Source organism: Macaca mulatta, chromosome 8, assembly GCF_049350105.2.
Source record: "Macaca mulatta isolate MMU2019108-1 chromosome 8, T2T-MMU8v2.0, whole genome shotgun sequence".
Taxonomy (NCBI): Eukaryota; Metazoa; Chordata; class Mammalia; order Primates; family Cercopithecidae; genus Macaca; species Macaca mulatta.
Genome location: NC_133413.1, coordinates 138673035 through 138697700, shown reverse-complemented (window position 1 = coordinate 138697700; position 24666 = coordinate 138673035).

Below are 24666 nucleotides of genomic sequence, written 5' to 3'. Positions count from 1 at the left end.
GAAGGAAGGAAGGAAGGAAGGAAGGAAGGAAGGAAGGAAAGAGGAAGGGAGGGAGGGAGTGAAGGGAGGGAGGGAGCGAGCGGGGAGGGAGGGAAGGAAGGAAGAAAGGAAGGAAGGAAGGAAGGAAAGAAGGAATGGAAGGGAAGGGAAGGAAGAGAAGGGAGGGAGGGACGGAGGGAGGGAGGGAGGGAGGAAAGAAGGAAGGAAGGAAGGGAGAGGAGGAAAACAAAGAAAAGAAAAAAATCAGGTTACAGTATGCATGAAAAAATATCCAAAAGGATATACAACAATGAGTTGATAGTAACTCGCATTGGATTATCATTTTACAAACATACCCAATTTTTGCTTGTTTTTCTATTTTTTCTAGAAAAAACATGTATTGAACTAGTAATAAGATTTTTTAAAATTATCTTCAAGACAAGAGAAAAGCCGTGAGAGGGAGTGAAAGCTGGAGTAGAGGAAAAGGAACCTACAACCCATGTACACAGGGAGGGATGGACCACAGGTTCTGCAGGAGAGTGGTTCCAATCAGGCAGGCGGTGCACACTCCTCAAATTAGGTTCCTGTGTTCAGATGCTCAGCCTTTGTAAAAGAGAATCCTGAATAACCAGAAGCAGGAGGTCTTCATCCACATTAAAGAGAATAGGTAGCAAGAGTAGAGTCAGAGTTGTAATTCTGGGTGGAGATAGGCATTGCTGCAAGGAGGATCTTGTAATACATCTGTTTGAGAGCTGCCCCAGAAGGTGGAAGCAGGCACAGTGAAGACTGGTAGAAGGGAGAGTCCCTTCTCTGGCCCACTACCAATTAAGATGCCGAATTTAAAACTCAGAGATTAAAGGGATCTTAGAAAACATTTAGCCTAAACACCTCAATCTCCCAAAGAAATTTAAGCCCATGGAAGTGACACGATTTGCTTAGGGTTGCATAGACAGTTTTGTGGCAGACACCAGATTGTAATCCAGCTATCCTGAACGTGCCTTCCTTATCAGTCCACCCATCCATCTATCCATTTATGCATGGATTTATTCATTCTTCCATTCTTCATTCACATTTATTGAGCATCAAAGCTATACCAGGCTCTGAAACAGCCACTCTCCATCTCCTTATCCCTCCACAGTGCTGCATACAAAGTGTATTTGCAGAGAGGTGAAATGTAGTAGAAAATGTCAGATGCAAGTTTATGCTTTGCTGCATTTTCACTTCTCTTTGTTATCACCATTAGCATTATTGCTTATTCTTCACTTCACTCTGCAATGGCCACCTTATACACAACCAAACCACCACCATGAGAAGAGCTTCATAGAAAGGAGTGCTGTGTGGGCAGAATCTATGTGAGTGCTTCTCTTAAGCAGGTTTTTATAGTTAAGGATATGCTGTGTTTATGGTGGCCAACCTCTGCTTTTTGAGCCATCATGCAGGAGGAAAGAGAGGGTCTGTCTGTCTTAAGCTAGTCATTATAAAATCTGTTAGAAGTACAGGAGTGGTTGAATAAATATTAACTTTCTCCTCCATCTGTACACTTTTGCCCAATAGTTTTTTTGTTTGTTTGTTTGTTTGTTTTAGTTTTCACATCATCTGTCACCTTTATCATGACCATCTTCTAAGGCCAAGGAGCAAAGATAAATGAGGGCAGAGTATTCTTCAGATTAGAAGAAAACAGCTTTGCCAAGTTGATCTACTTTGGGGCAGAGGATGAGGAACTACAGCCCATGGGCCAAATGTCACTCTGACCCATCCATTGTTTTTGTCAATAAAGTTTTATAGGAACACAGCCACATTCATTCATTTATATATTATCTATGATGTTTTCTCTATAATGGCAGAGTGGAGCAGGAAGGACAGTGGCTCTATGTTCAATAAAGCTGAAAATATTTACTATCTGTGTCTTTACCAGAAAAAAAAAAAAAAAAAGAAGAAGAAAAAGAAGAAAGAAAATGGCCAACCTATGATTTATAATATGTTTGCTATTTTATCAAAAGATGATTTACACCTCCTATTTTCTTCTCCAAATCTCCAAGATGAAGTGGTGTACAATTGAAAGAATGACAAAAAAGAAGGAGGAGCATATGCTTTGCAGCTCTAACAGTCTGGGGACCACCTTTTACTAAATTCCTTCATCCTTCTTTATAATAGTGATTGGTGTTAAGTGGCAGGCAGTGCAGAAATGTAACTGGTTTTCTACTGGTAGATAAGTTTGTTATATCTTAAGCATAGTAAAAAAGCCAGTGACTCTAGGAGTCACAATACATGGGGGTGGTTAACCTTGTGATACTGAAATGACTCATCAGAGTCCCTGACTTTACTACTATTGGTTTCCTTAGTTTCAATCTCCAGTCACTGTGTTAATGCTGCTAGTGTTCCTAAAAGTGCCCAATATGTGTCAGCTGCACAGGTTCTTGATTTGCTGTAAGGGCATTTTTAATTTTTTTTTTTTTTTTTTTTTTTTTTGAGATGGAGTCTAGCTCTGTCACCAGGTTGTGGTGCAGTGGCCCGATCTCTACTCACTGCAACCTCTGCCTCCCGGATTCAAGCAATTCTACTGCCTCAGCCTCCTGAGTAGCTGGGATTACAGGCGCACACCACCACACCCAGATAATTTTTGTATTTTTAGTAGAGATGGGATTTCACCATGTTGGCCAGGGTGGTCTTGATCTTCTGATCTTACGACCCACCCACCTCGGCCTCCCAGTGTTGGGATTACAGGCGTGAGCCTGTCCAAATTTTTATTTTAAGAGTCTTTGACTTCCCTTGGCAGCTAAAGAAACTGTGGAAGCTTCTTCTTTACTCCACAGCCTATGGATGCAAGCTATGGATTTAAACAATAACAAGAAAAAGATGCTAAAATAATGTTAAGAATAGAATGTTTAACTCAATCTGGAGTTTCAAAGTCTAGAAAGGAAGACAGGTCACTCTGCATGGTTGAGGCAGAAAGGAACTTAATATGGGAAATTAAAAGCTTAAACAACTGTGGGATGAATTGGAGTCATGCTGGTCAGGAAATCTGGAGAAGCTAGAATCCAGGAAGCTGTGCAGAATTGGATAATTCTCAAGAAGATGCATGGAAGGAAACCACCGGAAACTTTCTGCATCTACTGACACCTACTCCCTGATGGCTGCTGCTGAGAATAAGAACTTCTTCTTCTCCTTTGCCTTTAAAATACCATACCAACACTTCTTAAAAGAATCCAACCCTGAATGCTCCTGGCAAAAATCTAGAAAATGTGGTCCAAGGCTAGCTTCTCTCATGCAGGGAAGAACATAAAAGGAAGGAGAGGATAATGCTGAGTTGATATTAAATAACCCAGCATATTCCTAAAGAATATGACACCAGAGACTGAGTTTTGAAAAATCAAAGTTGGCCAATCCTTGGCCTTGGTCAATGATTCATCAAGAGAGTTTCCCTTTCTAGACTGCAAGAACCTGAATTAGGGAAGTAGAGCCTTCCCAAGAAGCATTCATCTTATGCAACCAAATGAAGAGGTATCCATAAATAGCCTGACTTGCTCACCATTCTGTGTTCAAAATGCATAACTGAGAGCAATCTTTCTTTCCTAGAGAAAGAAAGATATGCTTTACAGTTATTAAAACCAAGTAGCCCTTCACGTTAGAAATATACGTGAGAAAGGATTTTCCTCCCAACGTATTTCCTAAGCAATGTGGAATTGTTGTGCCAAGAGATTGTGCAAGTGTGGGAAAATTGACCAACTACATGGTTGTTGGGCAATGCACAGAAGTCAGATCCTAGCATCCCTCCCGTGATATTATTCTTTATCTCCTTTGTTGCCCCCTCCCCTTCTTTTCAGAGACACACCAGAAACCTCCAAATAACCATCCCACTGGCAATTGATCCTTCATCTTTCCCTCAAGATTTACATTGACAGAAATCTCACAGTGCTGTGAAGGTAAAGGTGAAGCATCAATTAAGCACCTACCATGTCTCTTGCTATGTTCGATGCTTTGTGTGCCTGATTCAGTTAAATCTTCTAAGGAACCTTTGAGATAAGATCGTTATCTGCACTTTCCAGACAAGGAGGCAGAGACAAAGAAAGATAGGCTAATAATGCTGAGGTCACACATCTACTACTTTGCTCCATAGAAAATGGGGAGTAGGGAGACCCCACTTCTCTACTATAAATGAATCCTGAATTCATTGGGGGCAATCGTGGGTCACATAGAGGTCATAACACTCTCGGAGCTTTGCAAAACCATGGAGAGCCTTAAATCCATCTTTTGGAACTTCTCTTCTTCCCTCCTTTACCCTAGAAAATGTGAGACAGTGAGGTCACACCATGGCCAGAACAGTAGCCACCTTGGAGTTCCCCACAGACCCCAACTTCCCTCTGTGCCATTTTCCCAAAGACACAAAACCAAAAACCAAACACAAATGGCTCCTTAGAGACTAGAAGTTAATCTAATATTGGTAGATTTTCAAATTTTCAGATCAAATTCACCTTTGGGTGTTTTATTTCTTGTAAATTCTTGTGTTTTTCACCTTCCACCATTTCTTTATTAGCCAAGTACATACTAACTTGTGTTAGAAAAATAAAAAATATAGGAGCCGGGCACAGCAGCTCACACCTGTAATCCCAGCACTTTGGGAGGCTGAGGCAGGTGGATCACTTAAGGTCAAAAGTTTGAAACCAGCCTGGCCAACATAGTGAGACTCCGTCTCTACTAAAAATATGAAAAGTAGCCAGGCATGATGGTGCACACTTACAATATCAGCTACTTTGAAGGCTGAGACATGAGAATCACTTGAACCAGGGAGACAGAGTTTGCAGCGAGCCAAGATCGTGCCACTGCATTCCAGCCTGGGCAACAAAGAGAGACTCTATCTCAAAAAACAAAAAAAGAAAGAAAGAAAAAGAAAGAAAGAAACATTAAAAATATATATAGGCCTGGATGAAAATAAAATACATAAACACATTGCAAATATAAAAATACTTAGGTATTCTGTAACACATGAGTTCAGCACTTTATTTTTCTTCTCCACATTCCATTTTGTGTATTTCCCAGTCTTTGTCAATAATTCTTTGAAGTCTTGGGACCTAGATTGTTATTGTGACATTATTTTAAATATTATAAACGTTTTGTGTGCTGAATGGATTTCAGGCTTTATTTCAGTTTTAGAGCCTTAATAGTGGCATTTAGACTTATCTCTTCTTTAATTGTTATCACTGCTTATTGCTAGTCCTTCTATATGGTAACCATCTAGTTCGGAGTCCTTAATTGTGTTTTACTACTCAGTCTGCAGTATGTCTTAAAAAATGTACAAGAAGAGTTTATAGATAATATATTTTGTCTCTTTTCCATATCCAGTGATATCATTCTCTTCCCTGGGTATGTGAATGCTAACTGGAATATATACATAATATTCTTAGTGCATATCCTTGTCTACCTCAAACTCTGTAGATGCTACCAAATTGTCTTCTGGCATTTAATGTGCTAGGAAGAAGACTAAGACCAGGCTAATTTTTCTCTTCAGAAACTACCCATAGTTTTATGTCTGGATATTTATTGGGTTTTGTGTTTGTCTCAGTAGGCTGGAAGTTTCACCAAGCTACATAGATGGGAGGCTCTTATCGTTGAGTTTTCCTAAGTTGGGGTCAGCTCTTTCTATCTGCCATGACCTTGCTTTGTTTTAGCTCAGGAATTGTTGTTTTTTTCATTCTTTCCACTCTTTGTCCTCTTTTTTCTCAATTCTGTAAGATTTTCTCACCTATGTTCACAGCAGTGACGCACCTTCAGGGAGCAACAATACTGCCCCTTTTTGCCTCTCACACGGATTTAATTCCAGCCATTGATGCATATTCTTCTTACTTTAGCCCATCACTATTCCCTGATGTAAGCCATGTTTTGCTTTTATTTCCCTCCAGGTCTTGCCTTCAGAATTCTGTTTCAATTTCAGAGAGACCAAGGCTTCATGCAGTTTCTGAGCATGCCGCACAGTTGTCTAAAATAATCATCTAGATTTTGTGGAAAATCATTTTCAAGATTGCTCTGCCTTCCTGAAGTTATTCCCTCCCCTACTCATCCCTCAACACACATGCCTTTTTCTATGCATCATTTTTCACAGGCCCCTTGGTGTAGTTGCTGCTGATAATATTGTTTGTTTTACTCATCCTCGGATAGGTCAAGGTCAATTTGTCAGTATTTATTAATGCCAGGAAATGATTTGCACGGTGCATTGCCCTCTTGGTCAAATTCTCATCTCAAATCCATGATTTGTGTTCAGACTCCAGTCTAGCTCTACTCAATAACCAGCTTTCACCTGTGATGCTTCTGCCTTGAATATGGTACCCCTTCCTCGCCCTCAGCCCAGCTTCTGGTACTTAGAGATAATGCAAGATGGGACCAGCCCAAGGCCCAGCATGCAGAGCTAGTCCCAGTGGTGCAAGTCTTCATGTCTTGACAGCTGTCTCCAGAGCTTTGTCATTATTTCCTGCCTCCCCGTGGTCACTTTAATTGTGCCCTGATTCCTGCCCAGCAATTTGCTGTGATTTGCAGAATCTGCCTGGATTGGTGGAAATGGGAAAAAGGGAGCTTGAGGAAAGATAAAGAATAATGTTTAAGAGACTAGCACCTGAGGAAGGGAAATAAGTGATTGCTTCATTTCAAGTTGATGCAAAGTTTAGGGCTGAGTCTAGGTTCAGGGAGTGGGCAAAAGCAAAGCTTCTTCTTACTTGTTCAGAGGAATTTTTCTCACAAAGGGAAGCAAGGGTATGCCACATTCTGGAGCCAAGGTAGGTCTTTCTCAATCCAGATCCATCTACCCTGTCATTACTACCAATCGTTCCAGATTCTATCATTAGGCTGTACTCTTGGTCTTCATTTCCTTTCTCACCCATAGTTTTAACAGTTTTAACCAGAAAAACTGTGGGGTTCAGCTTTGGAAGGCCCCAGGCAGCTGCCATTTTGAACCAAAAGTCAGTAGGCAGCTTACTTTAAACTTTTCCAATTTCCAAGCAGCTATTATCTCAAAAAGTCAGAAAGAAAACATCCAAACATCTAAACCCCATGGTGGCCTGTCCCTCTCTCTTCTACTCAGTCTGGTAGAAAACTTGTTCATAAAGCAAGAGAAAAAGATGACAAAGTATTATTATTATTATTTCCATTTTAGTAAATCTTCTTCAGAGAATGTTTCAAACTGCCAGTTTAGTTTTCACTCAACATCTCAGCCTCTGCAGATTGTCTCACAGTGGCCTCTCCACTACTCTACAGATTACCTCAGGTCAAATCTGTGAAGTCCCATTTCTCAGGGACAGCCATGAAGCTTCCTGAGTCAGCCTTTGTCCTTCTCACTGGGAGGCCAAGGTGGTCTTTGCTTTGCAGGGTGGCTGAACTGGAGCCCTGTACTTACAGTCTTGGAAGGAGTTACCTCAAACCTTCTGATCTTTAATTGTCAGTTTTAGACTTCCTTCTCATCTTTCATCCCCTTCAAGGATAATTATCCTGCCCATCTCCCAGACCTCCACCCAGTTTATGGGCCGATTTTCATTGAGTCTACACCAGGCAAAAAGATACAAAATGCAAACCAAGAGAAAGACTAATTTGAAAAGAAACTAACATGATTAGGGTGTATTCATGTTAAGAACAGCATGACAATTAAGATCAAAGACTCAGGACTCCCCAGGTTCAAACTCCAGCTCTGTCACTTAGCACCTGTATATATTTGAGCAAGTTATTGGACCTCTCTGTGCTTTATTTCCTCATCTGTAGAATAGGACAATAAGAGTCTCTACCTTGTAGAGTTGTGTGAAGATTAAGTAAGTTAATATCTTCAAAGTTCTTTGAGAAATAAATGTCCAAGGTCTGTTAGCTATTAACATCACCTACCACATGGAAAGTTCTTTCGGTCATATTATTGTAGGCATTTCATCTACTTATCTGTTCTTCTCTCCAGGAGTATTTACTCTGCATATTCCAGGTGTATTTCCTCCACATAAGAGGAATAATAGGATACAAAGTCAGAGTGTGGTAACTAGATGCACAAGCACTTCACTATCACCACTCCTCCCAAGAGAGAGCAGGATTACTCAACTAAACTTGGTAGCTCAGCATAGTGAGTGTATAACCAAGCCTGAGGTCTGAAGTGAAGACAACACCATGTCCTAGAAAGGTCAGTTCTCTGTGGCAGTCACTGAGCCCACTCATCCATCCCTTTACCTAGACAAGAATGTTCAATTGCCTCTCCCACATAGGGACAGACTGAGAAATAGAGGTGATGTGACCAGCTCCTAGATGGAGACCTGGTCTGCTTACACATGGTGGCAAGATGTGAGAAAGAGAGTTCACCCTGAATGGGCCACACTCTGACAACCAATGCCTTCCTTGAGGGCAAACTGGAAGCATTTCCTCGAATAAACATGCTTTCCCCTCCCCAGTAATTTCTCCATAGCCTCCCCATAGCTCTGCCAAATAGACGTGCTTACCCACACATTCAAGTTGAGCATAATGAGGTTCTGAGATTCAGGTGTAGAACCAAGATGACAATCAGGTAGTTCCCAGCCAATGTCCATGCTGTTTTCACCATACCCCACAGGAGTGATGTGTGCATTCAAAGGTGAGAACTTATCAAGTCTCTTCATTCAGTTGCTGAGCCAATTGCAGAAAAAGAATTCATGAAGAACCTGGAAATGTTATTTGAGCTTGAGTCAGAGCCTTCTTAGGGTGTCTATTAGAGTAGGTCCTTCAGGTCCCCTTTGCTTAAGTACATTCCTCTCTTGTTTTCTACTAGTGTGTTAAATAAAATATGTTCAAATACCCAAATGCAAGACTCAAAGAAGGTGTTCTCAGATCTCACTGGGCCTTATGTTTCCCAAATCTAAAAGGGAGTAGACTTTGTAGGATGTTGAGGGGACTACAACCAATGTACAGGCTTTTGGACATACCTTGAATGCTCACTTGTGAAATGATATATATTAAGTAATGTCATCTTCCTGATATTTCCTGATGTTTCTAGACTCTCTCTCATTTTCTCTCATTCTGGCATTTAGACATAGTAGCATTGAGTGATTCAGGGAAGGGTAATAGTAACAGAAGAGTAAAAGTCTTTCAATCTTCAAAAGTTTAAATATTGGTTCCAGACAGAGAATACATAATAGGTCACAAATAAGCTGTTTCCTGTCTCCCCAGATTAAATGAAGAGTTCATAGCATGAAATAATGGAGTAAAGAAAATCCTTGGAAATGAACCCTATGTCTTGTCACCTGAGTGCCAGGTGAAGATGGGGGTGGGGTTGAAGACTGACAGAATCCCCATAAAGTTGGGGTTTCTACAACAGAGGGGACCTGATATGGTTTGACTGTGTCCCCACCAAATCTCATCTTGAATTGTAATTCCCATCACATCATGGGAAGGACCAGGTGGAGATAACTGAATCAAGAGAGCGGTTTTTCCCATCGTGTTCTCATGATAGTGAGTTAGTTCTCATGAGATTTGACGGTTTTGTAAGGGGCTTCCCCCTTCACTGGACCCCCCATTCTCTCTCCTGTGGCCCTGTGAAGAGGTATCTTTTGCCATGATTGTAATTTTCCTGAGGCCTCCCAGCCATGCGGAACTGTGAGTCGATTAAACCTCTTTTCTTTGTAAATTACCCAGTCTCTGGTATTTCTTCATAGAGCATGAGAATGGACTAATACAGAGCCTGTACCTTCTTTGCCAGATAGGACTTGAGAAAGTGGCGAGTTCTCAAGTACTCAGCATGGTGTGCGAGCCGAGTAAGTATTTACTATGCAGCCAAAGCAGCTAAGAGCCAGTGAATCTGAAAGAGCCCTGTGAGGTAAAGAAGGGGCATGAAGCAGACACTCATCTGGCACAGAAAAGGGAGGCCACATAAGAACAAGCATGGCTTAGTTGATGCCACCAAAGAGAAATGATGATCCAGAACAGATTCCTTTATTCCCTTCTCTCAAAATTTCAACAACAGGTGATTCCCCCACCTTTAAACAAAAACCTGGACACATCACCGAGGTACAGAGAAGAGATCTCAAATTCACTGAGATCAAATTTCTAGCACCAGGGAGCAGAGGCCTACTATACTTGCTATAGATGGTAAGGTCTAGTATAAAAGAGAAAGGAAGTCACATATCTTTTATAAATGTTGTAGCCTGAGTTTTATACCCACTGCACTGCTCTTTTAGTATCTGTAGAATCTAGTTCAAGAAGACCCATAATTTAATGCAAATAATGGATAAAACTGAACGAAAAGAAATGGGATCATAGCTTCTTCCTCCCCTGGTACCTACTAAAATAAACACAAATTAGAGATGGGTGCAGTGGTTCATGCCTGTAATCCCAGCACTTTGGGAGGCCAAGGCAGGTAGGTCACCTGAGGTCAGGAGTTCGAAACCAGCCTGGCCAACATTATGAAACCCCCGTTTCTACTAAAAATACAAAAAGTAGCCAGGCATGATGGTGTGCGCCTATAATCCCAGCTACTTGGGAGGCTGAGGCACGAGAATTGCTTGAATCTGGGAGGCAGAGGTTGTGGTGAGCCAAGATTATGCCACTGCACTGCAGTCTGGATGACAGAGCGAGACTCCATTTAAAAATACATACATACATACACACAAATTAGAAAAGAACAACAAGCCAAAAATTCACCAGAAACTGTTTAATAAGAAAAGACACTACAACCTTATCCAACAAACTTCAAAAACAGCAAATCAGAAAACAAACAAGATTCTGGTCCACCAGAAACTAAAGCCATGATCAATTTCTCAAAGATACAGTTAGGAAAAGAACATGTAGGAACAGTGAACATGCACAAATAGACAGTGAAGGCAAAGGCCAAGAATAAACATTTGAGGCAAGAAGTCCCACATAACATTCGCTTATTCATCCATCCATTCATTCAGCAAATAATTGAGTGCTTACTCTATGTCAAGCACCATTCCAGGCACTTGAAGATAACAGGGAACAAAGCAGAAAAAAAGCTGCTGTCCTATATTTTCATGGTGGTTGAGGGGAGAAGCAAATGATTTTTTAAAAAAGAAAGACAGTAAAAGGTAAAATGTTTCTGATGATGTTAAGTGCCTTGAAGAAAAATTACAGAGATGGGCTGGGCGCAGTGGCTCACGTCTATAATCCCAGCACTTTGAGAGGCCGAGGTGGGCAGATCACAAGGTCAGGAGTTCGAGACCAGCCTGGCTAACATGGTGAAACCCCGTCTCTATTAAAAAATACAAAAAAATCAGCCAGGCATGGTAGCAGGTGCCTGTAATCCCAGCTACTCGGGTGGCTGAGGCAGGAGAATCGCTTAAACCCGGGAGACGGAAGTTGCAGTCAGCCGATAGCAAGCCACTGCACTCTAGCCTGGGCAACAGATAGAGACTCCATCTAGAAAGAAAGAAAGAGAGAGAGAGGCAGAAAGAAAGAAAGAAAGAAAGAAAGAAAGAAAGAAAGAAAGAAAGAAAGAAAGAAAGAAAGAAAGAAAGAAAGAAAGAAAGAAAAGAAGGAAGGAAGGAAGGAAGGAAAGAGAGAGAGAAAGAAAGAAAAAGAAAGAAAGAAAGAAAAAAAGAAAGAAAGAAAGAGAAAGAAAAAGAAAGAAAGAAAAAAAGAAAGAAAGAAAGAAAGGAAGGAAGGAAGAAAACAGAGATGGGGGATGGAGGGTGCCATGTCATCTGCTATATATAACGATATATATGAAAGTATATTTAATAGTATATATGAGCAAATATCTCATTGATATCTTGACAACTAAGCCTAGACCTGAGGGATCTGAAGAAGGAAGCCATGTGTTTATCTGGGGGAAAAGTATTCTAGGCAGGGGACTACACTGTAAAAGACCTGTGGATGGTGTGGGCCTGGCAGATTTGAGGCTCAACAAGAAAGCCAGTGTGACTGGGCCAAGCGAGCCAAGGGACAGGAGAGTGGTGCCAGTGGCCATCACATAGAAGCCTAGGAAGCACTGAAGGGCTTTTATCTTGAGCAGAATTTTGAGCAGGAGAATGTTGTGATATGAAAAACATTTTTAGGAAATACAGTATTAGTGAAGCATGTTAGGCTTTAGCAGAAAGAACAAGGGCCATCAGAGCCCAGCCTGTTGCAGTATCCCACGCTGAGATGGTGAATGAAGGGGAGACACAGCTGGTGGTGGGCCCTGATACAGGACACTTTGTGGACTCTTAGACGAAACCAGTGTGGGGTCAACCAGCAACTAGAGCTGAGCTCTCACCCCACACTCTGTATCCTCAGAGTCTGGAATAATGTTCATAAAGAAACAGACAGCCCATAAATTTAACTAGAAATGACAAGACAATACCACCTTATTAAAGATAAGGCAACAAAGGAACAATGATGTGTCCTCCACCTTGAATCAGGGCGAAGAGATGATCTGGGCAGAGCTCACCAAGCTAAGCCTGAGAATAAAAGGGGGGAAATGGCATTTCAACTATGCAAACATTCTAGAGCACAGAAGAGAAAGGAAACACGATCTGTAAAAGCACAATAAAAAACTCAGTATGGAATCATTTATACAAGACTGAGAAATAAGATGATGAAGCAATATGCTGTGATGAAAAGGAAGATTCCCGAGTTAAGGAAACAAGGAAGGGCCAAAGCAACATCTTTACAGATTAAATAAATAAATGTAAACCAGCAAAGAACTGACTAGGCACGACTAAAAACTCAAACAAAAGCATTTTTTAAAAAAAGGCTTTAGGGCATCACCGTGAATACAAAGGTAAGAGATAAAGCAAATAAATCAATCTGAGATGGTGATAAATAAAGACTTTGAAGTTGAACCACATAGAGGTCCCTTGGATTTCTCAAGCACAGCACCCCACAAATGGAAGAGTATTCAGATGTGTAACTTCGTGTCTGAAGTTTTTTTCTGATATTAGAAAACTATTGCGCTAAATCTGCAAATCATAAGAAAATGAATAAATTGGAAGAAAAACAACGTAATTTACATAGAGACACTGAATGTATCCCGATTAGTATTAAACATAGAGAATGCTTTCATCCAGGCAAAAAAAAAAAAAGGGAGTGGAGGAATCAAGCTGGTCTCTGACTGCTTTGCACAAATGTTTTTCCAAAGGAAATCAGAGTAAAGTCTACATAGTCAAATAAAGGAAAGCGTAACCCAAGAATATTAAAACTAAACACATTCCCAAGCACGAAAGAATCCAGGGAATATATGGGCCATGTTGTAAAATATACTGGAAGACTAAACACAATCATATGATACATTTATTTCCTTTTTTTAAAAAAGGACACCTCTAGAGTGAAGAAGTTTTGCTTAAGAGAACTAGTGGTTAGGACTAAATCCATTAAATAGTGCAGGCAACACAACAGTAAGAATGGTGTTTGCAGAACAGAATGTGTATCAATCATTTAAATTCAAAATTATAAAAGAAACAAAAATCAGGGGGTGAAAGAAAATGGGAGGAGATATTAAGAGTGGGAATCACCTGATTTTTCATAATAGGAAGAGAATTTGTGCCACATGAAAAACTGAAATATGTATGTTAAAAGTAAATAACATGGCACTAACTTACCTGGTTTCAGCATGTTTTTATCTAAACTTAGAAGAATATTTGAGGAAATAGTATCACTGGCAATGAAAGAAACATGATCCAAATTTCAGCAATTGCTTGAGTTTAACTTCAGTTTTTCTCTGGTTGCATTCGACTAAAGTTAAGTAAATGCTTCATTTCGCTAAATATGGCCAGTATATTTAATTAACTAGCTGTTTACCTAAATAGTTTCCAATTCTTGCATTTTTTGATGCACACTGATATCTGGAATGATGTCCACCAAAAGTTAAGGCTGGCTACTTACTTCTTGCTGGTGGAATTTTGGGGTGATTTGTTGCTTTCTTTGTACTTATAAAAATATTTTAAAATTAGTTTATTATGACCATGTATCATCTAATAAATCTAAATTTTTATGTTTATTTTATTTTACATATTTTTTTGAGACAGAGTCTTGCCCCATCGCCCAGGCTAGAGTACAGTGGCACCATCTTAGCTCACTGTATCCTCCGCCTCCGGGGTTCAAGCGATTCTCCTATCTCAGCCACCGGAGTAGCTGGGATTACAGGCATGTGCCACTATGCCTGGCTAACTTTTGTATTGTTAGTAGAGACGGGGTGTCATCATGCTGGCCAGTCTGGTCTTGAACTCCTGACCTCAGGTGATCTGCCTGCCTCGGCCTCCCAAAGTGCTGGGATTACAGGCATGAGCCACCGTGCCCAGCCAAAATAACATGTTTATAAATTACAATGAGATACCACTTCGCATGCATTTCTGTCTTCCTGAATTTGACTACTCTATGAATTTGAAATGCTCTAGGTGCCTCATATAAGTGGAATCATATAATACTGTATGTGTCTCTTGGTGACCAGCTTATTTCACTCAGCATAAGGACCTCAAGGTTTATCCATGTTGTACCATATATTAGAATTATACTGATGACTGTATTTTTTGAAAAAACAAAACGGCTGCTATTTTTTGAAAAAAAAAAATAAAAGAAGAAACAAAAACAAGTATTGAAAAGGATGTGCAGAAAATGGAACATTTGTGCACCGATGAGGGGAGTGTAAAATGGTATAGCCATTGTGAAAAACAGTATGGCAATTAGTCCCTCAGAATATTTAAAAATAGAATTACCCTATGATCCAGTATGTCCGCTTCTGGGCATATATCTCAAAGAATTGAAGGCAAGGTCTCACGGAGATATCTGTACACCCATGTTCATAACAGCATTATTTACAACAGGTAAAAGAGGGTAGCAACTTAGTGTCTATCAATGTACATAGATATATAAACAGTAAGTGGCATATACATACAATGAAATATTATTTAGCCTTAGAAAGCAAAACAGTTCAGATATATAGTACAACATGGATAAACCTTGAGGGCATTACGCTGAGTGAAATAAACCAGTCATGGAAAGACACATACAGTACTATATGATTCTGCTTATATGAGGCACCTAGAGAACTTCAAATTTATAGAGTAGTTAAATTCTGGAAGACAAAAAGCAGAATGATGGTTTCCAGGGGCTGGGAGAAGGGGAGAAGGAGGAGTTATTGTTTAACAGATGCAATTTCAGTTTTGCAAGATGAAGGAGGTTCTGGAGATGGATGGTGTCACAGTTTCACAATGGAAGTATGCTTAATACCAGGGAACTGTACACTTAAAAATGGTTAAGATGGTTTTATGGTTAATGGTTTTATGTTATGTTTATTACACCATGATAAAAAAGTTTTATTGAAAAAGTAAACAAATAATACATAATTTTAATTTTAAATGGGCACAATTAATATTAACATAATAATAAATCACTATTAGATGATGCCCTAAAACTGAAATCATTATTCACTAGTAATTGATTTATTGAGGGCCTTATATAAAGGTGCCATTTATTTTAAACATCACAACTTCATGAGCATGTTCTCATTTTAAAGACGAGAAAACTAAGGCTCAGATATGTTAAGTGACAAATACAGCATTCACACACTTCCAAGCTGGGAGAGAGAGTGGAAATTCATGTTTTTAATTCCAAGTCTATTCATCCATTCATCAGTTTTGTACTGAGGCCCCACTCTGTCCCACACATTATGTTTGCTCCACCATGACATAATTTCTAGACTTCTTCCTGATGACTAATTTTGACTAAGAATTTCCTCTTTAGTTGGTTAAAGAAAAGTATATGGCAATATTTCATACTGATTTAGAGACTCTAATTCATAAACTATCCCAAAATGGTGCATCTATTTAGTATTCCTTTCATCTTCTCTTTGAAGATGAAACAGTCACTGATTTTTTATATACTCTGCATATTTATTTCATTTAAAAAATACAGTGTAATGAAATTGGAACCATGATGTTTGTTTATAACTGGTTCAACTCTACACGTAGACTGTGCACTTTCTATATGTGGTTCTATTTTACAATTAAAAAAAATTTTTTTAAAGACTATTAAACACAAGCATAACATCAGTTTGCTTCACTCAATAAATTCAATTTTGAAGTGTGATAGATAGGAAAACATAGATTACCCAAATATTTATATAAATGTGTCTTGGATTACATATTATTTACCTATTGCTATTTGTCAAATTACCCCCACCATTAGTGGCTTACACAACAAACATATATTCCCTCACAGACTCTGGGTCCGGAATCCAGGCTCCACTTAGCGGAGCCCCTCAGGCTCACCCTCTTTCACCTTCCACAGAGCCGAACTCCATGTGTTGACTGGGGTGGTCACCATAAAGCTCTACTGGGGAGAATCTCCTTCCAGAGTCACTGATGTGGGTCTTGGCAGGTCTCAGGTATTTCCTGGCTGTTGATCAGAGACACATGTTCCTTACCACGTAGATTTCTGATCACAGTAAAAGTTTGCTTCTCCCACAGTAGGGTATCTCAGAGAAAGAGAAACCCAAGACGGAAGAAGAGTCTTTGTATAACCTAGTGTCAGAAGTTACTTCCAATCACTTCTGCCTTATTCTGTTCATTAGAAGTGAGTCACTAAATCCAACGCACACTCAAAGGAGAGGATTACACAAAAGTGTATGGGGCAGAAGGTGGGGGTCATTGAGACCAATCATAGAAGCTGGTTGCCAAGAATACAAAAGCCACATATCAAAATATTAGCAATGGTTGTCTCTAAATGCTGGATCAGAATTATCCTTGGTTTTTATATTTTTGTTGTGTCTCTGTTTTTCTAAATTGTTCATGGTGCAGAGGCAGAAGTGGTCTGTATTTAAATTCTGCTTCTGTCACTCATCATCTGGACAACACATAAAACAAAGCTGTTAGTCTTACCAAGCCTTGGTTTCCCCAGTGCCGACCTCTTATAGTTGTAAATATCAACATGATCTGTATGTAAAAGACTTACAGAGTAGCACATTATAAGAGCTTATTATCCAAGCATGATGGCTCATACCTGTAATCCCAGTACTTTGGGAGGCCAAGGTGGGAGGATCACTTGAGGTCAGGAGTTTGAGTCTGGCCTGGGCAACTTAGTGAGAACTTGTCTCTACAAAAAGTTTTTTTAAAAATTAGCCAGGGACTGTGATGCACTCCTATAGTCCCAGTTACTCAGGAGGCTGAGGCAGGGGGATCGCTTGAGTCCAGGAGTTGGAAATTACAGTAAGATGTGATTGTGCCACTGCCCTCCAGCCTGAGTGAAAAAGTGAGACCCTGTCTCTAAAATTAGTGCTTATTATTGGTCAATATGTAATTTTTAATATATTGAAAATTAAATGGTATGGTTTTATCCCCACTTATATTTTCATTAGCAGGGAAAAGATATAAACACATAAAACATAGGAAAAATAAGAGTAAATAGTATAAAAGCAAGCGCTAAAGTATGTAGGTGAGACCATAAATGAAGATATTAGAAATAAAGAGAAAATAGAAGATGAGGCAATTGTGGGAAGGGATCCATTTCAGAGGAGGCAGGGCAGGCTTTGAACAGGTTAAAAGGCAGGATTAGAGGGTTTGAAATTCTAATGAGCTTCTCGTTTACCGAGGGCCTCGTCCATGCCAGAATCTAAGAGTATAGTGCTGAACAAGGCAGAATATCTGCCTTCAAGCAACTCATAGATTAAGAGACAAAGATATCAATGAAAAGAATCTTTCAAAATATTTGGTGACTTCAGAGCTAGAGATTAGCATTTGATCAATAGCTACTTATTAAACACCTACTATGTGCAGACATTACAGTGGATACTCAAAACCACTGCCCTCAAAGAGCTCAGAGCATAGTGCAGACCATGGATAATTGAACAGGCTATTTTATGCTAATTTATTTGGCAATGTAATAAACGCTAAAGCAAGAAGAGAGATGAGATGAGATGGAAGAGCAGAGGAGGGGAGAGGACTGCACAAGGAAGGCTTTCTGAGGCAGGTTATATCTAATTAAACTGAGATTGTGTTAGCCAAGCCAAGAGTTAGGGGAAGGAAGTTTCAGCTGAAGGAATACCCCAAGCACAGGGTTCTGTGATGCACAGAGAAGATGGTGTAACTGAGAGACAACAGGCAAGAGGATTTAGACAGGTGAATCAAGGCCAGAATTTAGAGTGTTCAAAACTAAAAACAGGAAGGAGGGTGCATATTCAGAATCTGCAGTGAGCAATGACATGATGAATACTCTGTTTAAGGATGGCCACACAGAGAACATGTGGATAAGTGGTGAGCTCAGCACCTGGAGGGGAGGTGACCGTGACATCACCTGGGGTCGTCCTCCCAGGATGATTTCCTAAAATGTCAATGGCATCTGGGCTGGAAATTCACTGCAGTTCATTCTAAGCTCTGCAGAACCATGTGATGCTTGTAGAAACAATTAGTCTCGTGCACGATAGACAGAGTGTCTCAGAGAATGACAGAGATGAAAAAGTTCCCAAAACAAATCAAAACACACCAAGACTCAAATGAGGTCTTCACAGACAGTTTCTTCGGTGAGATGGTGCCAGCAAAGGCAGAGCCTGAAACAGGTTGGGAGAAGTTTTTAGTTGCCATCGTAGTGGGAAAACCATTTGATTTTATTGTTCCAGAGCACTGTGACTTTGGCGAAATCCCTTAATCCTTTTGACCCAAGTTTCACATCTCTAAAACAAGGATAATTAATCTCTATTTTACAGGACTGTTGCAGGAATAAAAGGAGATTATCACTCCGACAGACACAAACCACTACCTAACTGTAAGCTAATTTTCCTATTATTATGAGACAAAAAGTAGAGTGTCATTGTTAATGCTTGAACTCTGGCGTTCAAACTTGGGTTCAAATCCCAGTTCTTTCTATCGCTAGCTGTATAGTCTTAGACACATTACTTAACTTCTCTGAGTCTCTTATTCTTTATCTATAAAATGGAGGAAATAATAGTAACTACTTCATAGGAGTTTTATGAGACAAAAATTATTAGTTTATGTAAAATGTTAAAACAGTGCAGGCATACAGTAAACTCTTGATAAACATCAGCCATTATTATTAACAGTAGTAGTTGTAATAATAGCACCAGTACTAATAGTAGTAGTAGCGTTTCTGGGCTCTATGATCCTGATTGTTATACAATGCATGTTTGAGTGCAAAATCACATATTGATACAATTCAGATTGTTTAGCACCTCAAAATATTTTCATATATTTTGTGCTCTTCAAACCCAATTGCAGGCAGGGTTGCAGCATTATTTTGAGATTAAATATAAGGGCAAACTTGGAGAAGTCACAAGAATTTCTTAAGATCACACAACCAGAAAAGGCTGTACAGAGAGTTGAACCCAACTTTCCTGATGCTAAATTCAGTGTTCTTTCTGATATGTTATCTCTCTGTGCTGGGTATGGCATGCTTTAAAAATAATTTTGAGACATCTCACCAGGAATTTTCTTTAGATTGAGCTAAAATCAGACTGTATGGGATCAGTGAGTGTTACTGTTCTTTTAAAAAGCACTTGTCTTTTCCAGTCTTGTCTCAGCCTTTTCCTCCAAGAGGAAATTTTCAATTAACTATTAGCTTATGTTGCAAACATTTGTTCTTAAATGCACTCATTCATTCTTGTAGGTGATTAAGGATGATGGGTATATAAATATACAAGTACATAAATGACAAGTCAAACCATGTACATATGGTAATTTAATTTTGAGATGAGTACCATGTTTATGCATTTCTATCAGCCTGCCTACTTTTGATGAATGTGCAATTTTTTATCCCCCATTTTATCATTGCCAATATTTAAGTAAATATCCTAAGCGCAGCACTAGAGAAAAGCATCTATGCCATCCAGATAATTTGCAGCTGGGAAACATGAGCAATGTTTTTTTTTTTTTCCTAGATTCCAACTACATTGATGTTCCATACTGCATTGATGCTGCGTGTTTCACAGGTGTCAGTGCTTTGGAATGTGCCACTGGGTGAAGTAACATTGATCCTAGATAGAAGTATAAGTTTTAAGATAAAGTTTAGTCATTCGACTAAATATGGCCAAAAATATTTTGGAAACTATCACAGGTTATAGAATTGTATAGTTATAGAAATACACAGAAGAGATACCAAATCCAGCTAAGTAAGATTAACCATAGATAAAAGAAGAGAAAGGGCATTCTAGAAAGGCGGAACTGGGTAGAAAAGTAGGATGATTTCATTCAGGAATCTACAGGAAGATTGGTGTTGCTGAAGACAAAAATGGCAGAGATGAGACCAAGGTGGGCCGAGGGGAGGTACAGGGTCTTAGATGCCATGCTGAGGGATGTGAACTTTATCTTGAGGTCATGGAAAGGTGTTAAGCACAGTGTGGCATAGCCAGGTTTGGTCTGGGACAGGGGAGTTGGAGGATGGTGCCTCATTTCCACAGCAGGATGGAACTCCCAGCATTTCCTGCTCTTTTTTCACTATTGAAGATGGTCTGAAGCTTTCCAAGCACGGCCCTCCTCCTTTACAGCAAGAGGGCATGGAGAGTGATTGAAGGACATCCAGAACACTGTGGCTCATAAGCGTCCAAAGTTAAAATCATCTCTGACAATCAGCAAAGTCAAAATGTCATTAGGTTTCACAGGGCTCAATGCTGAGGGATGGGAGCCCTTCAGATATAATGTGAAACCAGAATTGAGACTCTAGGTGGCCAGGTACTCTCTTAGAAGTTTTTGCACCCCTCATAGTGTTGGATAGAGCTGAGCTGTTGTACAGCTGTGGTTTTTGCAAATATGAGCTTATGAGTTCCTTTCCTAAAACTGTCTCCTCCCATACCACACAATGCAACTTCGCCCCTCTATGAAAGTGGGGGATCTCAGGGTTTGAAGTAAAACTGAAAGTTCCAAAAGAACCACAAGAGACTTCTGCTGTCATGTCCTCCCCAAACTTCTCCTGCCAAAGTATGCCCTTCTTTTACTGCATATGTACTTGCCAGATGTAGGGTTGACTCAGAGTCCAGATGTTATAGTAAAAGAACACTGGTTTCAGAATATAGTCATTTGGTTTGTATTCTTGTTCTGTAGCTTTCTGACCATCTGACCTGTAAATCCATTTAATGCAACTTTCCCATCTGCAAAACAGAAGGTTAACTAGATGATGTCTAAGGGAGTTTTGAGTTCTCTAACATTCTGTGACTGCAAGAACTTCCTGTCCTTGATGCTGAAAAGGCATAAAAGGAAACAAGCCACAATCCCACAATTATAATATAGCCATGATATTGATAATAAGCAGATACCCAAACAATGTAGTAGGAAAGTGCCTAGTGACATGGAAAATTCTTCAGCTCTTTGCCAATGAGAAAAGAATCTACAAAGAAGTACATTATGATCTCATTTTTTGTAAAGTAAATATATACATAGAAAACACAACCAAAAAAGAGTCTCATAGTCCTCTCGGGCCATACAATTTTCTTTTTTGTGTTTAATTTTATTTATTTATTTTTCTCTCTCTCTCTTTTTTTTTTTTAACAAAGAAGGTACATTATTTTCCCAGTAATCAAGTACATTTTATTTGTAATACAACAAGGGCTATTATTCTCTGAAATGTTATGGATCTATTGATTATCTTTGATCTCAGGGATCTATTGATTATTTTTATGGAGAAACAATGAAAATTTTGCAAATTATGTGACATTGAATCTCAAACACAATGGCTAAATGGGGGTAAGTTTTTTTCTTAGCAATCTCTTCGTGCACTTATTTTCCCACCCTTTCCTTCTGAATACTTCTTATGATTTCTTATGAGTAGCACTGACTTTTCCCACCAAAGCATGTATACCACTTGAAGGCAAAAAGCAATTCTCTTGGTTCCCCTGTATTCTCTCTAAAAATAACAAGCATTTGGCCCCGAGAATATACAGAATAAATAAACTTGCACTTACAATGTTGGTTTTTCTGAAGGCAGTGACGTTGTTTAACACCTAACTCTGTGGATAGTTGTGCAAAAATCCTCTGTCCCTGCTTTCTCAGTGGTGTGTGACCCAATCTCCCAAAGCCAAATCCATGAGTTTATTTCCTACATCCCTCAGTTTTATTGTTTTCTTGTGGCTTGAACCAAAATCCCAACAAAGCGTGCAGTCATTGCACTGGGGAAACTAAGTAGAGACAGACGGATAAACTAGAAAAGCACAAGAGAGTTGAATTGTGAATGAATGGTTCTATACAGAATCAAGGACTCATTGGGGTAGGACAGAGAGATGGAAGAGGTGGAGGGAGGAGAAAGGAAGGGAAAACCTCTACTTCTTGGACTTAGGCCAAAATAAGGTGAAATTAATCTTAGGAAAAGCCAATGGTGGAATAGTTGTCAGCTGCATTGCATTTCTTAAATACCATATATCTAATGGGCCTTGAGAGCTTGTTTGGAGGTTCTAGCGGGGGAACACAGCTAATCATACACCCTTGACCGAAGATCAGTCCTCCTCTGTCAGGGAATGGTCATCTTCTTCGACCAAATGTGCAGCTTTGGGAGGAATGCACATGGAGTGGTGAGCAAGAAAGGGACACCGGCTTAGCCAGCCAGATCAGCCAAATCAATGCTGGAGATCAATGGGGTGACAGATGTCACAGTCAGATCACCCTCACATCCAGTACCATGTATCTACATGTCAACAACTCCCAGATGTTACATCTCCTGCCCAGCCCGATCTCCCAAGTCCCAGACTCAGTGGACAGGAATCTCATCCTTCCTGTGCTCAGGCCAAACTAGGAATAGGAGTCATCTGTGCTGTCACTCTTTCTCTCATATCCCACATTCAATTTGTCAGGAAGCGCTGTTGGCTCTACTTTCAGAAAATATCAGAATCCAGCTGCTCCTCACCAACCACACCACTGCTCTTCTGGCTCAAGGCACTACCATCTCTTGCTGTATTACTGCAAAAACCACCTGATGTTCTCCTCTTTCCTTAATACCCTAGAGTCTATTCTAAGCACAGCATCCAGAGTGAATCTCTTAAAACATACATTATTTTACGCCACTCACCTGTTCAAAATATCACCCTGGGTTCCCTTTTCACTCAGAGTAAAAGACAAAGGAGGGTTTTTGTTTGTTTTTGTTTTTGTTTTGATTTTTATTGTTGTTGTTGTTGTTTGCAGACAATGACCTACAAGACCCCCTGTGATCCAGCTCCCAGCTCTCATTACTTCTGTTACCTTATCTCACTCATTCAGTTCTTGCCACACACATCTCCTTGCCCCTCCTCTAGACTATTATCCACTCATACTCGTGGTTGCTTATATATACTTTATCTAACTGTTAAATAATATGAATAGCTAATGTTTTGAATCCCATGTGCATAGCACTTTGCAGTTTACAAATTACTTCTGTATATTTCACTTAATCTTCACAATAATATTGTGAACTAAGTATTACTTGTCATACTTTATAGATAATAAATCTAAGCTCAGAGAAGCTGAACAACTTGTCCAGAGTCATATAGTTTGTAATTGATGCACTTGAATTCAAATATAGGTGCGTTAGACCCTAAAAGGAAAAGGGAGGAGATTAATATTGATTGATGTATACAGGGGTAAGGTCCTTTACTTGACAATCTCATTTAGTTTCCCTGAGTCTGTCATCTTCTCTCCTTCCATTATGTCCTACTCCTTTACACAAAGTATCCATAGTAGATGCTTATAAAATGTTGATAAGCATCATCATCATGACATTATAAATTCTATCTTTTGAGTCAGATTCTCAGTTATCATAGAGCATGTTCTTTTTACTTCTTCGTTCATGAACTAAAGAAAGAGGCTTATAACCAACAAGGTGGGAGAATTAAATTCAGTGTGCAATAATTGTCTATGTCTCTTCTTCTTCTTTCTAAAAATCACTGTCTATTTGTCCTCACTGTCTGCTCCATGGCCATTCATAAGGGAACACCTGGTTCCTTGAGTTCCTTTCTAACTTTATTCCCATGTAGCAATACAGTTATTTATTTGCCAACTGTATGTTTCCAAGTGTCCCCAGCATTGTCTTTTGTAAATGTCACGTGGTCTAACTCATCATCATTCTCTAAATTGTTCATCTATATTCTCACGTATAATTATTTTTCTCCTTTCTCAGAACATGTTCAGAGCTTGGTCAGTTATTTAGCCAATACATATTTCTTTAGCCTTTAATATAGGCTAATCCCTGATTTAGGAATTGGGAATTGACAAAGAGATAGGACACTTTATCCTTGTGGTACAACAAAGGATAGAGATAAGAACCAAGGTAATTTTAGTCTCTTCCTAGGACGTAAGTGTCTGAGCTGAAAAGTACCTAAGAGATCAATTATTCTCCATTTTACAGATATTAAAACTGAGTCCCAGATTTTTTAGGGCAGTTTCCAGTTTTTTGTACCAATTATTTTTATCCCAACAGATCTTAAATGTTAAAGACTATGTACTCACTGAAAAGAAGAAAACACTATTTTTAAGCAATTTCAGTGTTTCCTAGTATTTTTTAAATTATTATTGAAGCTGTCAATTGGGTCTTCTAATTAGCATGAGGTAGAGTTGCCACCTTAAATTGATTTCATTCCATCAAAATTAGAAAAAGTTCCAGCCTGGCCAACACGGCAAAACCCCGTTTCTACTAAAAATACAAACATTAGCTGGACATGGTGGCAGGCACCTGTAATCCCAGCTACTTAGGAGGCTGAGGCAGGAGAATCACTTGAACCCAGGAGGTGGAGGTTGTGGTGAATGGAGATGGTGCTATAGCACTTCAGCCTGGGTGACAGAGTGAGACACTGTCTAAAAAAAA